Below are 12,285 nucleotides of genomic sequence, written 5' to 3' on the forward strand. Positions count from 1 at the left end.
GGTCTAGTTTTATTGCCTACCTCATGTCTACCAGCCTAATTAGCTGAGAATCACCAGTTCTTGGCTGGTCTGTAATCGCCACCATTATCTTCCTCTTTCTCCTCCTTTTAGGTGAAGTCAGTGCAGACTCTTGACGATGACAATCACAATAACTCTAATGATAAATGCTGTTAGTAAAATCTATGGTTGAATGTGGTGGGAGTGCAAGCTTTTAATCCCAGCACTCAGGAGGCAGAGGCAGGTGGATCTCTGTGAATTCAAGGCCAGCCTGGTTTACAGAGCGAGTTCCAGGACAGCTATACAGTTTCTATACAGAGATACTCTGTCTTGAGAAACAAAACCCAAACTAAACCAAACCAAACTAAACAAACAAACAAAGACTATAATTGAAATTGGCCAAGTATTGATTCACTACTCCAAAGACACAACATAAATATTTCAAATAGATCATTCTTTTTAGCTCCTAAAAGCCTTGTGGCAGGGGTGCACAGAAATTATTTCTATGTTATCAACTATGTCACCAATGCATATTGAAGTTAATTAAATCAAAGCCACATGTGGCTAAAACTGTGGTAATGTACTCTGTGGCAGACATACTTTGTCTTATTTAAAATAAAGCAACCCATTTGAGATATTGTTATTATGCTTCTTATCTACAAACTAACTGAGATGTGATGCATGTACAGAAAAAAATAAAATATTAAAAAAGAAAAAGAAAAAAGAAAAAATTAGGCTGAGCAAACCATGAAGAACAAGCCAGTACGCAGCATTCCTCCATGGCTTCTGTATCATCTTCTGCCCCCAGGTCCTGCCCTGACTTCCCTCAGTGATGGAGTGTGACCTGAGAGCTGTAAGTTGAAATGCGGTGTTAAGTTGGTTCACTATTGATTAGGTTTTCTAATATAGAGGTAAGACACCTTTATATATAGTTTCTTTTGTAGAGATGTGTACTTTATTCTCCATTGGAGTTTTTTCTAGGCCTACTGTTTCCCCAAATAATAAGATCAAAATAATCCTTGTGCCAAAATGTTTGGGATGGCATACCCTGGGGTGAGAGGTCCTGAACCTCGTTTATATGTATTCCAACTTCTTTCCACAGTCCTGTCATCTAGAGGCTATTTTTAAGATTGGAAGCAGTGAAACTGAGAATGTAACAGATTTTTCCAGGCTCTTACTTTGTGGTAAATAGATTAGTGCTCCGTTTATCACCCTTCTCAGCAACTGGCTAATACATTTACACCTTTTACCATATCACCCCATGATATAATATTTCATTTGTGATTCAAGGCTCTGCTGTGACACTTGGTTTGGTCAGTGATACTTTTGCAGGTGAGACCAAGCTTTGGCTAGAAAAGCACACACAGAGGTTAGATTGCATCTCGAGTGTCTCCAATATCACCACAAAAAAGATATGCCTTGGCTAGCCCACTGTTCCAGGAAGATGAGAGACACAGACCATCCTCTCAGAACTGAGGAAGTGGAAAACCATCCTGTTAGTGACTAGACTGAGGTAGACTTCAGTACCAGCAAGCTGCAAAGTTGAGAGAAAATTGTTTCTTTAGGATCACATTGCAGCCTAAACCATGTTGCTTAAAGGTAAGAGATCACTCAGTGCCACTAAGCCTGGTGACCTAAGCTCCCAAACCCACATGGTGGAAGGAGAGAACTGACTCTTGCAAGTTGTCCTCTGACCTGCACGTGTGCACTGTAACACCGGCCCCAGCCCCTGCTAGTGTAATTTTAAAATTTAAAAATGATAGAAGAATAAACAAAGCACCTTGTAACAATCTCTTTTGAATGACTGCTATTTTTCTGTTTCTTTTTTGAGACAGGATCTTGCTAGGTATCTCAGGCTTTGAACTCGTGATCTGCCTGCCTCAGCTTCCTGGTGGAGGACGTATGCCACCATGCCTATCTGATTACTGTTTTCTTACCTACCATTTTCCCCAGCCTTGACTAGTTCCTTCTACTTTCTGGATAAAGGTAACTGAAACTGTTATTAAATGAATTCCAGCTTCTTCTTATTCCCTCAAAATATTCAGCAAAATTCCAAACTGTACAAAAGCCCCTTGTTACTCTATGCTTTGGTGACTTACACCTGCTGCTGTGAATAGCCTGTTCTAGAGTAAATAGAATCAAGCTTTGTTGGTGTTTTGGGGGCAGTGTTTATCATATGAGCTCTTTTAGGCACAAATAACAGAGTTTAGCCATTTGGCCACGTTCAGTTTAGACCATGCGACCTGCCGTCAGTGAAGCAAATCCTTGTTGTCTACTGAGGTTTCGCAGTTGCTGGGTCCCGAGTTTATGTCTGAGTGATGGGGCTGGGGTTCAAACCGAGGTTAGTGTGATATATGGCTGCTGTGTTATGCATCAGTGTCTTCTGGGAGATGGGTACAAAAGCAGCATATCACTCTCTGGCTTCCACCCTTGCCTAGGCTGTGTTTTTTGACTTCTGTGTGTGACTAACTCCACATGATCACTGAGACTAGAGCCTGATCTGGCATGGCGGGTCACATGGCATTTGGTTTCTTGGATGAACATCTGATTTATATTTTTAATCCCCCAGGAAGATCTGTGGGTGACTTTTCATGTTTATTTATTTACTTATTTATTTGTATGTAACAGCATATGGAGGTCAGAGAACAGTTTGCAGGTAGCTGATTCTCTCCTTTCCCTTTGTGGGCTCTAGGGATCGAACTCAGGTTGTTAGGCTTGGGGGCAAGTGCCTCAATCCAGTGAGCCATCTCACTGGCTGGATTTTTGTTTTTTACAGTATCTGTTTTAAAGTCCTTCTCTGCTGATGCCATTATCTGATTCACCTCAGAGCTGGCTTCTATTGCTTGAGGTTGGATCTCATTTCCTGTTGAGTCAGTTTGTGTTTGTGTCTTGGACACTATGAATAGTACGTTGTTCTGACTCTAGCTTCTACCATACTGCTCTGGTGAGTTTTCTGTCTTTGTTTCACCAGGCCATGAGCTTGGGTTCAAACTGCAAACTCTCATGGATAGCAGCTCAGATCTTAGTTTAGTTCTCTAGCTGCCAAATGCTTTTAGTCTAATCAAATTTGTATGGTTCAAGGGCCAGCCAGAAACTTGGACTGAATTTGTGCAAAGACCTTGGGATTCCCCTCTGTTGGCTTTTTTCCCTTCTGTGGTTCCCCTCTATGGCCCAGGCTCCTTCCTTTGGTCTACTGTCCAGAAATACCACATAGTTTCTATTGGGTTTTAATGAACCATATCCATCCTCAATAACAGCTTCAGTTGACCTCATGTTACTAGAGATTTTTAAGGTCAAAGCCTGGGTTCTGGCCACCCTAACAAGTTGTCAAGAGGCAAGTCATAGTGAAAAGCAGAGAAAGGAGATTTATTCAAGTGTGGCCACTGTGGAAAGAGATTAGTGACAACCCCTCCCAAGTCCTTTTTTTTTTTTTTTGATAGGGTTTCTCTGTGTAGCCCTGCCTGTCCTGGAACTTGCTCTGTAGACCAGGCTGACACTGAACTCAGAGACCTGCTTGGGTCTGCCTCCTTGAGTGCTGGGATTAAAGACATGCACCACCAGCACCTGACCCAACTCCTTCTTCGGGGTACTGATGTGTGGTTTAGATTTGAGTAGAGGACAACAGGTATTGTAACTAAGCAGTCCTGCTCAAGGTGCGGTCTGCCCCATCATGAACCCATCCTTGGCTCCTGTTTGGCTTGCAAAGTGGCCTGACAAGTTGTCAGAACCGGGAGGAAAATTGCTCCTCAGTGGCACCAATCTTCAGCTTTCTCTCCCCACTGTCTCAGATGCCTGGGGATATTCCAGTTCTTCAGGTTCATTATTTCGGTAATCTGATCGCCAAAGGGAGGGTGTTCTAGTGTGCTTCCTTGTTGCCATAAATAAACACACTGAGCAAAAGCAACTTGGGGAGGAAAGGTTTTATTTTAGTTTTTGGTATAGTCCATCATGTAGGGAAGCCGGCAGGAGCTGAGGCAGGAGCTTGAAGCAGAAACCAATGTAGGACCGCTGCTAATTGGTTTCCTCTCTGGCTTGCTCAGTTAACCTTTTATAACCCAGGCCCACCTGTCTAGGGATGGTGCCTACCACAGTGAGATGGGCCCTCCTGCATCAACATGCCATCAAAAAAAAAAAATGCACTACAGACATGCCCATAAAACCGATCTGTCTGAGACAATTTCTTAATTGAGGGTCCTTCTTCCCAGGTACCTCTAGTTTATGCCAAGTTGACAAAAACTAGCACCGAGGGATATAAGTATCTCTTTCAGACACGTTTTACTTACTTATTTATTATTATTATTTTACTGAGACAAGATTTCACCTTGTAGCTCTAGCACTGACTGTTCTTCCAGAGGACTTGGGGTTGATTTAGAGCACCCACGTGGCATCTCACAGCTCACACACAGCTCACAACCATCTGAAACTCCAGTTCCACAGAATGCCCTTTCCTGGCCTCCATGGTACACAGACATACACGCAAGCAATGTAAGGGCCAAAGTTAACCTGTAAGTCCCACTTGTCCAAGGACAGGTAACTTCCTATAGTGCTGGAGGCTGTTGTTTGTGGACAACAACAAACCACATTATAGCTAGAGTTTTCCTGCCTTGCCCACAGTCAGGACAAACCTTTGTCACCCACCAGTCCCACAGCCGCTCAGACCCAACCAAGTAAACATAGAGACTTATATTGCTTACAAACTGTATGGCCGTGGCAGGCTTCTTGCTAACTGTTCTTATAGCTTAAATTAATCCATTTCCATAAATCTATACCTTGCCACGTGGCTGGTGGCTTACCGGCGTCTTCACATGCTGCTGGTCATGGCGGCAGCTGGCAGTGTCTCTCTGCCTCAGCCTTCCGCTTCCCAGAATTCTCCTCTCTTCTTGTCCCACCTACTTCCTGCCTGGCCACTGGCCAATCAGTGTTTTATTTATTGACCAATCAGAGCAATTTGACATATAGACCATCCCACAGTACCACATGTTTTCGGTTCCCTACAATTTTTTGACTCAATTGCCCTGGATGTGTTTGATGACACATAGGCTGGAGGTGTGCAGGCAGAAAGATGTATGCTTGCCCCTGATTGAATGTAGGAGGGAGGTACATAGGCAAGTACGTCAGGATATATGCTTGCCCCTGATTGGACCTGATGGAAAATACGGTGGCCTCATGGTTTTGTCTTTTTAAGCCTCTGCAAAATGTGACTCATCACCATTTTCTGGGAACCCAGGAATGGACCTGGCTATCATCCTGACCAATATTTAATTAAAGCTTGCTTCAAATTTGACTCAAAATTATGGTAATGGTCTTATTCTCGCCCAGTGAGATTAACAGCAAAGTACTCATATGCATAAAATAAGTCTTTTTATTCTGTTTTTAAAATGTTTTTATTTATTCTTTGAGAGTTTTATACAATATATTTTGATCCTATTCTTTTCCCTCCCCCAGCCCCTCTCAGGTCTTCCCTCATCTCCCACAGAGTCTGGTTTCCATTGAACAAATACTCTCGAGCATGGGGCCTGCCCTGGAGTGTGGCTGACATACCCAGTGTCACTCCTCGGAGGAAAACTGACTTTCCCTCTCCCAGCAGCTATCAATTGTGAGTAATTTCTTGGCTAGGGGTGGGACTTCGTGGCCACTTTCCCTTCCCTGTGTTGGGGTTTTCATCTGATCTTGTGAATGCCATCACAGTCCTTGTGAATTCCTACTCTGTCGTGTCTGGAAAATGCTGTTTCCCTGAAGCGGTCCCCCACCTCTGGCTCTCCCAGTCCTTCTGCTCCCTCTTTCCCATAGGTCCCTGAGCCTTGAGGGGAGGAGTGTGATAAAGACATCCTGTGGAAGGCTGAGCACTCGGAAGTCTCTTCTTGTCTGAAGGGCTCTAGCAGGTCCAAGCATGGCAAACACAACACTGACGGCTTTTGCCTTTTACCTTCTCCCCCTTACATTCCTAAAGCTAGCCACCAAGGTCTGTTCTCTTATTTGGCCACTTCCTCCTCCTGAGGATGACCACCAAGGTCCAGCTATTGAAGTATTGAAGCCAGCAATCAAAAGCCTCCTTTTGGCTAATTAACATGCCCAATCAAAACAAGCCAACTCATCCTAACCCGGGGTTTCCCCTTTTCCCTTTATAAACTGTCATTTTTCCTGTGAGCCACATCTGTTATCCAGAGGGAGTCCTTTGTCCCTCCAGGGCAAACATCCCTCCCCCTCTTCCTTGTTCCTTTTCCCTTCTCTCTCACCCTCTGTCTCCCATCTTTGTCTCTTATTCTCTGTCCTCTGTCCCTCTGGGGCAGATAAACCTTTGTGCTGACAACTTGGTCGTGGTGTGTCCTGTGCCGACTCCAGTCTTTTCTCTGTGAGCATGTTGTCTAGACGTGGGTCTCCATGCTAATTACCATCTACTGTGAGAAGAAGCTTCTCTGATGAGAATTGATGATGCACTAATGGATGGGTATAGCAATATGTCACTAGGACTCATTTTCTTTCTGTTTATTTAACAGAAGGGTAGTAATAAGTTTTCCCATAAGTCCATGACCTATCTAGTCTCAGGTTCTTAGCCTCATTAACAGTGTCAGGTATGGGTTCCATCCCATGGAGTTGGCCTAAAATCCAGTCTGTAAAAAGTGGCTGGCCCCTTCCATAACTTTTTTTTTTTTTGGTTTTTCGAGACAGGGTTTCTCTGTGTAGCTTTGCGCCTTTCCTGGGACTCACTTGGTAGCCCAGGCTGGCCTCAAACTCACAGAGATCCGCCTGCCTCTGCCTCCTGAGTGCTGGGATTAAAGGCGTGCACCACCACATCTGGCTCCATGTGGCTTTAAAAAAGATATTTAGTGTTAGTTATCCCTCATGTCAAAAGCATGACAAAATTAATAGGAAACAAGGCTTTAAATTACTGTTATTTAAAGTTAGTCCCTTTAAAATTTTACTAAAAGTAGGTTAGCATTCACAGAAGTGTCTTCTTAGATCATTTTCACTTCTGCCAGTACACTAAAAACAAAGACACACACACACACACACACACACACACACACACACACACACACACACACAGAGGAATTGCTGTATGTCTGCTGTTAACTTCTACTTTCAATGCCCCTCCAAAGTCTAACTGCTTCTGTATTTCAAGTTTCTCAGTCATATTTTCAAAACTGCTCCTCAGAATTTATTTCCTTTCCTTGTGTAATGGTCAGTTAGGCATTTTAGGTGCTTGGGTCTCTGGGCTGGGAAACCTAATCCAAGGGTGGCTGGTGAGTCAGAACCTTAATGAGGCTCTACTAGCGTTACCTTTCTTGGAGGGTCTTATCAGATAGTACAAAACTGTCCTGCGATCTTCACCATCACTCCCACTCAGCTTCATTAGGTTTTACGGAAGCTGATATGTCAGTGTATGGTCTCTCTGCTCACTCAAAGATCAGCTCTATGAGAGCAAGGCTCAATCTCCACAGCCTCAGTTTAGACCAAAAGCCTCAGTTCCCCGACAAGGAGCGAACGCAGGGAGAGGAAGGAAGGCGCGGGTAAGAGGAGATGCCTGGGTAACCGGACGTACAGACACACTGGTGTTCTGTAACATGAGTTTGCGAGCCCTTTAAAAAGAAACGAGTGGATGAAGCCTGACTGTGTTACTCTTCTGATTGTATCAACAAATTTTCACACTCAGTGTTATTCACGTTAGGATAAATAAGGAAAATCACTGAGTAGAGGAGTTTGGATTTCAATTGTATTTTGACAGCGTTATGTGTGGCTCTTGAAATTCAAAATTTTAGTTCAAACATAGAAGCAAATGGGGAGGGTATAGGGATTGAGATTAACCTGGAATTCCTAAGGATTTTGTGACAACAGTAGGAATGTTAAGTAAACAATTACTATTTTTCATCTGTACTATTTCATATTTAATAATGATATTAAAGAAGTGATAGAAATTAATCCGTTTTTTAAAATGTTTAGAATTTTATTGACAAGAATTTAATATAAAAGTGTGAACTTACTATAACTGATACTCAAAATATACAAATACTTTTAGTAAAAGGTGGCAGAGCTATAAATAAATAAATAAATAAATAAATAAATAAATAAATAAATAAATAAATAAATAAATAAATAAAAGAAACGAATCATCATGGCTTTTAACCACTGGGTGGCAGTAACTCACCAATTTCCCCAGGATTGAGTTAGTCCTAAATCAGCTCCAAATCCTTCCCGTCCTCTAAGACAAAATCGTGTGGTGGCACATCTAGACCCTGACCCCTGGCTTGCAGCCCAAATGGCAGCATAACAATGATCCCCATGCCCCACCCCCAAGCTTTGAATCTCATGATAGATGCTTAGTGAGCCTGCCAAATACCTAGGGCTTGGATAGGAGCAGTCAAATGAAAAGAAGCAGTTTGTCTCTACCAAGGGAACTGGGCAGCTGGGTTCAGCTGCCTTGAGCTGTGCCCTGAATGCAATGAGTTCACTTCTCTCCTGTGCATTTAAGAATGGGGACAGGTCACACATTATCCTTAGAAGAACTGAGAAAATTATCAACTCAAAATTTCTGTGCTCCGTGGTGCACAAGAGAAACCCCATGTTTAGGGTCCAGAGGCAAAGACTTCCTGTCAGGAAGGGTCAAGTTCTGAGAGTGTGTTCAGAGCACCAGGGTGTATGCTGCTCATGACATGACTCCTTTTCCACCAGCTTCTCTGTTGTTATAGACAATGTGGGGAACATAAACCACCCTGTGCCTCTGTCTTCCCTTACCAGTGAGTACCTGCTAAGAAGCAGCCTTTCTCTGGGGAGGGTGCCTGGGAGTATGGAATCTGCTGGGAGTGGGGCATGGGACTAGGCACTTCACTCATGTGAACCGGTACGACTCTCCATAAACCCACAACTGAGAGTGTCTCAGGCTGCATTTTACATCAAGGCCCCTGAAGCCTAGAGAGGCAGAGTGCTTTACCCATCAATGTACATGCACGCTCTACATTCTCACACCTTTAAAATCCTCCCTGAGCCTGGTGTGGTGCCATGAGCCTGCCATCCCAGCACTCAGAAGGAGCAGTGAGTGAGGCAGGAGGATCACCAAGGGCAGCCTGGGCTGTGTAGCAACAGTCTAGCTCAACAACCCATACCAATCAAACATCCCCCTTTGAACCCATGTCTGCTTCTGGCTCTTGCTGAAGTTTTGCTTCATTTCGTAAGAACATCTTAGTGTTTGTAGCACTGGCCCAGCTTCCACAACTCCATTCTCTTTCCCACCCCTTTGATTGGGCTTCTGTCAACACTGCTGAACCATCTCATCAAGGTCACTGGTGAGTTCCAAGTCACTTCCAGTGACCATGTCTCTCTTCTTCCATAGTGTCCATGAGACTCCAAGGTTCTGTGCCTCATGCCACACCTCCCTTGGCTCCCACACCACCACACTCTCCTGATATTCCCGTCTCCCTGGCCACTCACCCACTCCATTCTTGTGCTGACCCTGCTCTCCATCACGACATGTTTAGGTACTCCAGGGTCTGTTACTCACGACACATTCTTCTTCAATGACCCCACCCTTTGCTCCCAAACTCTCTTGTTCCAGCTTGACTCTTTCCTGGCCCTGCAGGCTCACATAGTCCACTCTCCACTCTCTACTCAACATAGCTGCATGCTTGCAAGCATTTCCAAATTAACACTGTCTAGGCAAAGTTCCTAAGGCCACCCCCTAAAGGGCCTTTCCCTCATTTCTCTAAAGGACACCAATCCCACCTAGTCTTAAACCTGTCTTTCTCAGTGTGTGTTTCCAGTTGTGCCCCTCAACCATTTCCCTGATTTCCTCACATCTCTTTACATCGTCTGCCCCACTTTGGTCCAAGCCACCATCCCCTGTAGCCTGGATTGCTACAGGAGTCTCCTAACTGGTCTCCAGGGTCTGCATCAGTCCATCTCATCATGGCAGTCAGTGCTGCCGTAGACGTGTGCATCAGATGATACAGCGGTGGCTTTCCAGCGTGCTGGAGATAAATTACTCACACCTTCCTCTCACTCACACAGCTCCACCTTCCCTCCTCCATCTTCAGTACTCACACTGCTGCTTTTTCATACCCTACTCATTGTACTCCTAAGTACCAAGTTAATACTTCGGCCCCAGGGCCTTTGCACTGGCTCTACCCTCTGCCAGGAAAGCTTTCTTCCCTCAGTTCTCTCACAGATATTCCCCTCATCTCATTTAGCCCTTAGGTTAAAGATCATCTCTTCAGGAAGGCCTTTGTTACCACCCTCTTCCGAAGTTCACCAATCCCATCCCTGGCTTTTGAGACCCGTTTGTAATTCTTTTCATTTTCCCAGTTATAGAATCCAAGTCTTCCACACCATGCCTGTCAGTCTTCAAGGACTTACATCATAGTTCTCAGTTTCTAATTCCCTGCTTTGGGTGCTGGCCATATCTCAGGTCATGTGGTGCTGTAGGTCAGAGTTATCTCTCTTGCCTCCTTCCCCTAAACCTCTCCTGTCAAGTATGCTGGGGCCAGAGAACTGATGGGATCTCTGAGGGTCCCAGGGAGCAAGGTGTCCTTGCTGGTCGCTACACAGTCTCCAGTTTCTTTCCTTGACCTTCTCTCTCCTTCCCCTCAGATCCCAGGGCTAACCAGTTTCTTCTCTAAGTCGACTCAGGAAGCCTTCAGAAGTTTCTGCCCTAGTCAATACCCACATCCTGGGAGGGGAGTTTCTTAAGTGTGGTTGCCAGTGTGCTTTCTTGATGGTGTTTGTTTCACACATAGGATCTTGTTTGGGTTTTTAAGAGGATGGCAGTGTTTTCTACTTGCTTGTAATGCTTGTTCCAGACACTGTGAGGGTCACAGCACCTCGATGATGCTTCAACTCCATTTTTTTTTCAGATGAGAAAACCAGGCTCAGGGAGTTTATGGCCATTGCTCATAAGTGCTGTACTCTGGGGAAAATTAAAAGTATTTTTCCCTTGTATTTTTGTGCATTGCTTCTTCAAAGCCTTTCAGCGGGAACTGGAAAATAGTTGAGTAGAGGCCAAGCCTCAGGCAGCCCACACCATGGGACAGGAAGCCTCAGGCTCAAGTTCAGGAGTCCCTTCCTTTAGCCAGATGAACGCAGTCTCTTTCATACTCAGATGAGGCTCAGGTTTGCATAGATTTGAGATTTCATTTGTTTCGAATATGCTTTCAGGAGCTGGAGAGATGGTTCAGTGGTTAAGTGCACTGGCTGCTCTTCCAGACGTTCTGAGTTTCAATCCCCAGCACTCACATGCTGGCTCACAACTGTCTATTATGGGATCTGATGCTCTCTTCTGATGTGGAGATGTACATGCAGACAAAACACTCATATACGTCAAGTACATAAATAAATAAATCTTTAAAAAATAAAATATATTTTCAGAGTTGGAGAAGGATGGGGACTTATATGATCAAGCAAACCATATATATGTATGAAATTCTCAAAGAATGAATTTTTAAAAATGTCCAACCTTCCAGTATCAGATGTACTGCGGTGTTTGAATGAGATGTCTCCCGTGAGTCTCAGCATTTGAATACTGGGTCCCCAGTTCTTGGTGCTGTTTGGGGGAAGCTTAGGAGATGTGGCCTTACAGGAGGAGGTGTGTCACTGGGGGTGGGCTTTGAGCTTTCAAAAGCCACACACCATTCACCATTATTTCTCTCCACTTCTTGTTTGTGGTTTGAGATGTGAGCTTTCAGCTGCTGCCCTGCCACTTCCACCAAGCTATCATGGATCTTCTGGAACCATAGCGCCCCCCCCCCAAATAAATTCTTCTTTCTATAAGTTGCAATAGTCATGGTGTTTTTATCACAGCAACAGAAAAGTAACTAATACATGTACCAGTGACTTACAGTGTGTCCTTGGTCAGTCAGGTTCCTTTCGCAATAAGAGAAAACTCCATCCTCATTTTCTTAGTTTCTTCTCTTGTTTCTGAGTGTGATAGTTTGAATGTAATTGGCCCCCATCATCTCATAGGAAGCAGCACTATTAGGAGGTGTGGCTTTGTTGGAGTGGGTGTGGCCTTGTTGGAGGAAGTGTGTCACTGTGGGGGTGGGCTTTGAGGTTTCCTATGCTCAGGATACCGCCAGTGTGTCAGTCGACTTCCTGTTGCCTGCAAGATGTAGGACTCTCAGCTATTCCTCCAGCACCCCATCTGCCTACATGCTACCACACTCCCCGCCATGATGATAATGAACTGAAACTGTAAATGAGCCACCTCAATTAAATGTTTTCCTTCTAAGAGTTGCCATGGTCATGGTGTCTCTTCACGGCAACCCTAACTAGGACACTGATAAGATACTCAGACAAAAGCAA

Source organism: Peromyscus maniculatus, chromosome 8 (genome assembly GCF_049852395.1).
Source record: "Peromyscus maniculatus bairdii isolate BWxNUB_F1_BW_parent chromosome 8, HU_Pman_BW_mat_3.1, whole genome shotgun sequence".
Classification (NCBI taxonomy): Eukaryota; Metazoa; Chordata; class Mammalia; order Rodentia; family Cricetidae; genus Peromyscus; species Peromyscus maniculatus.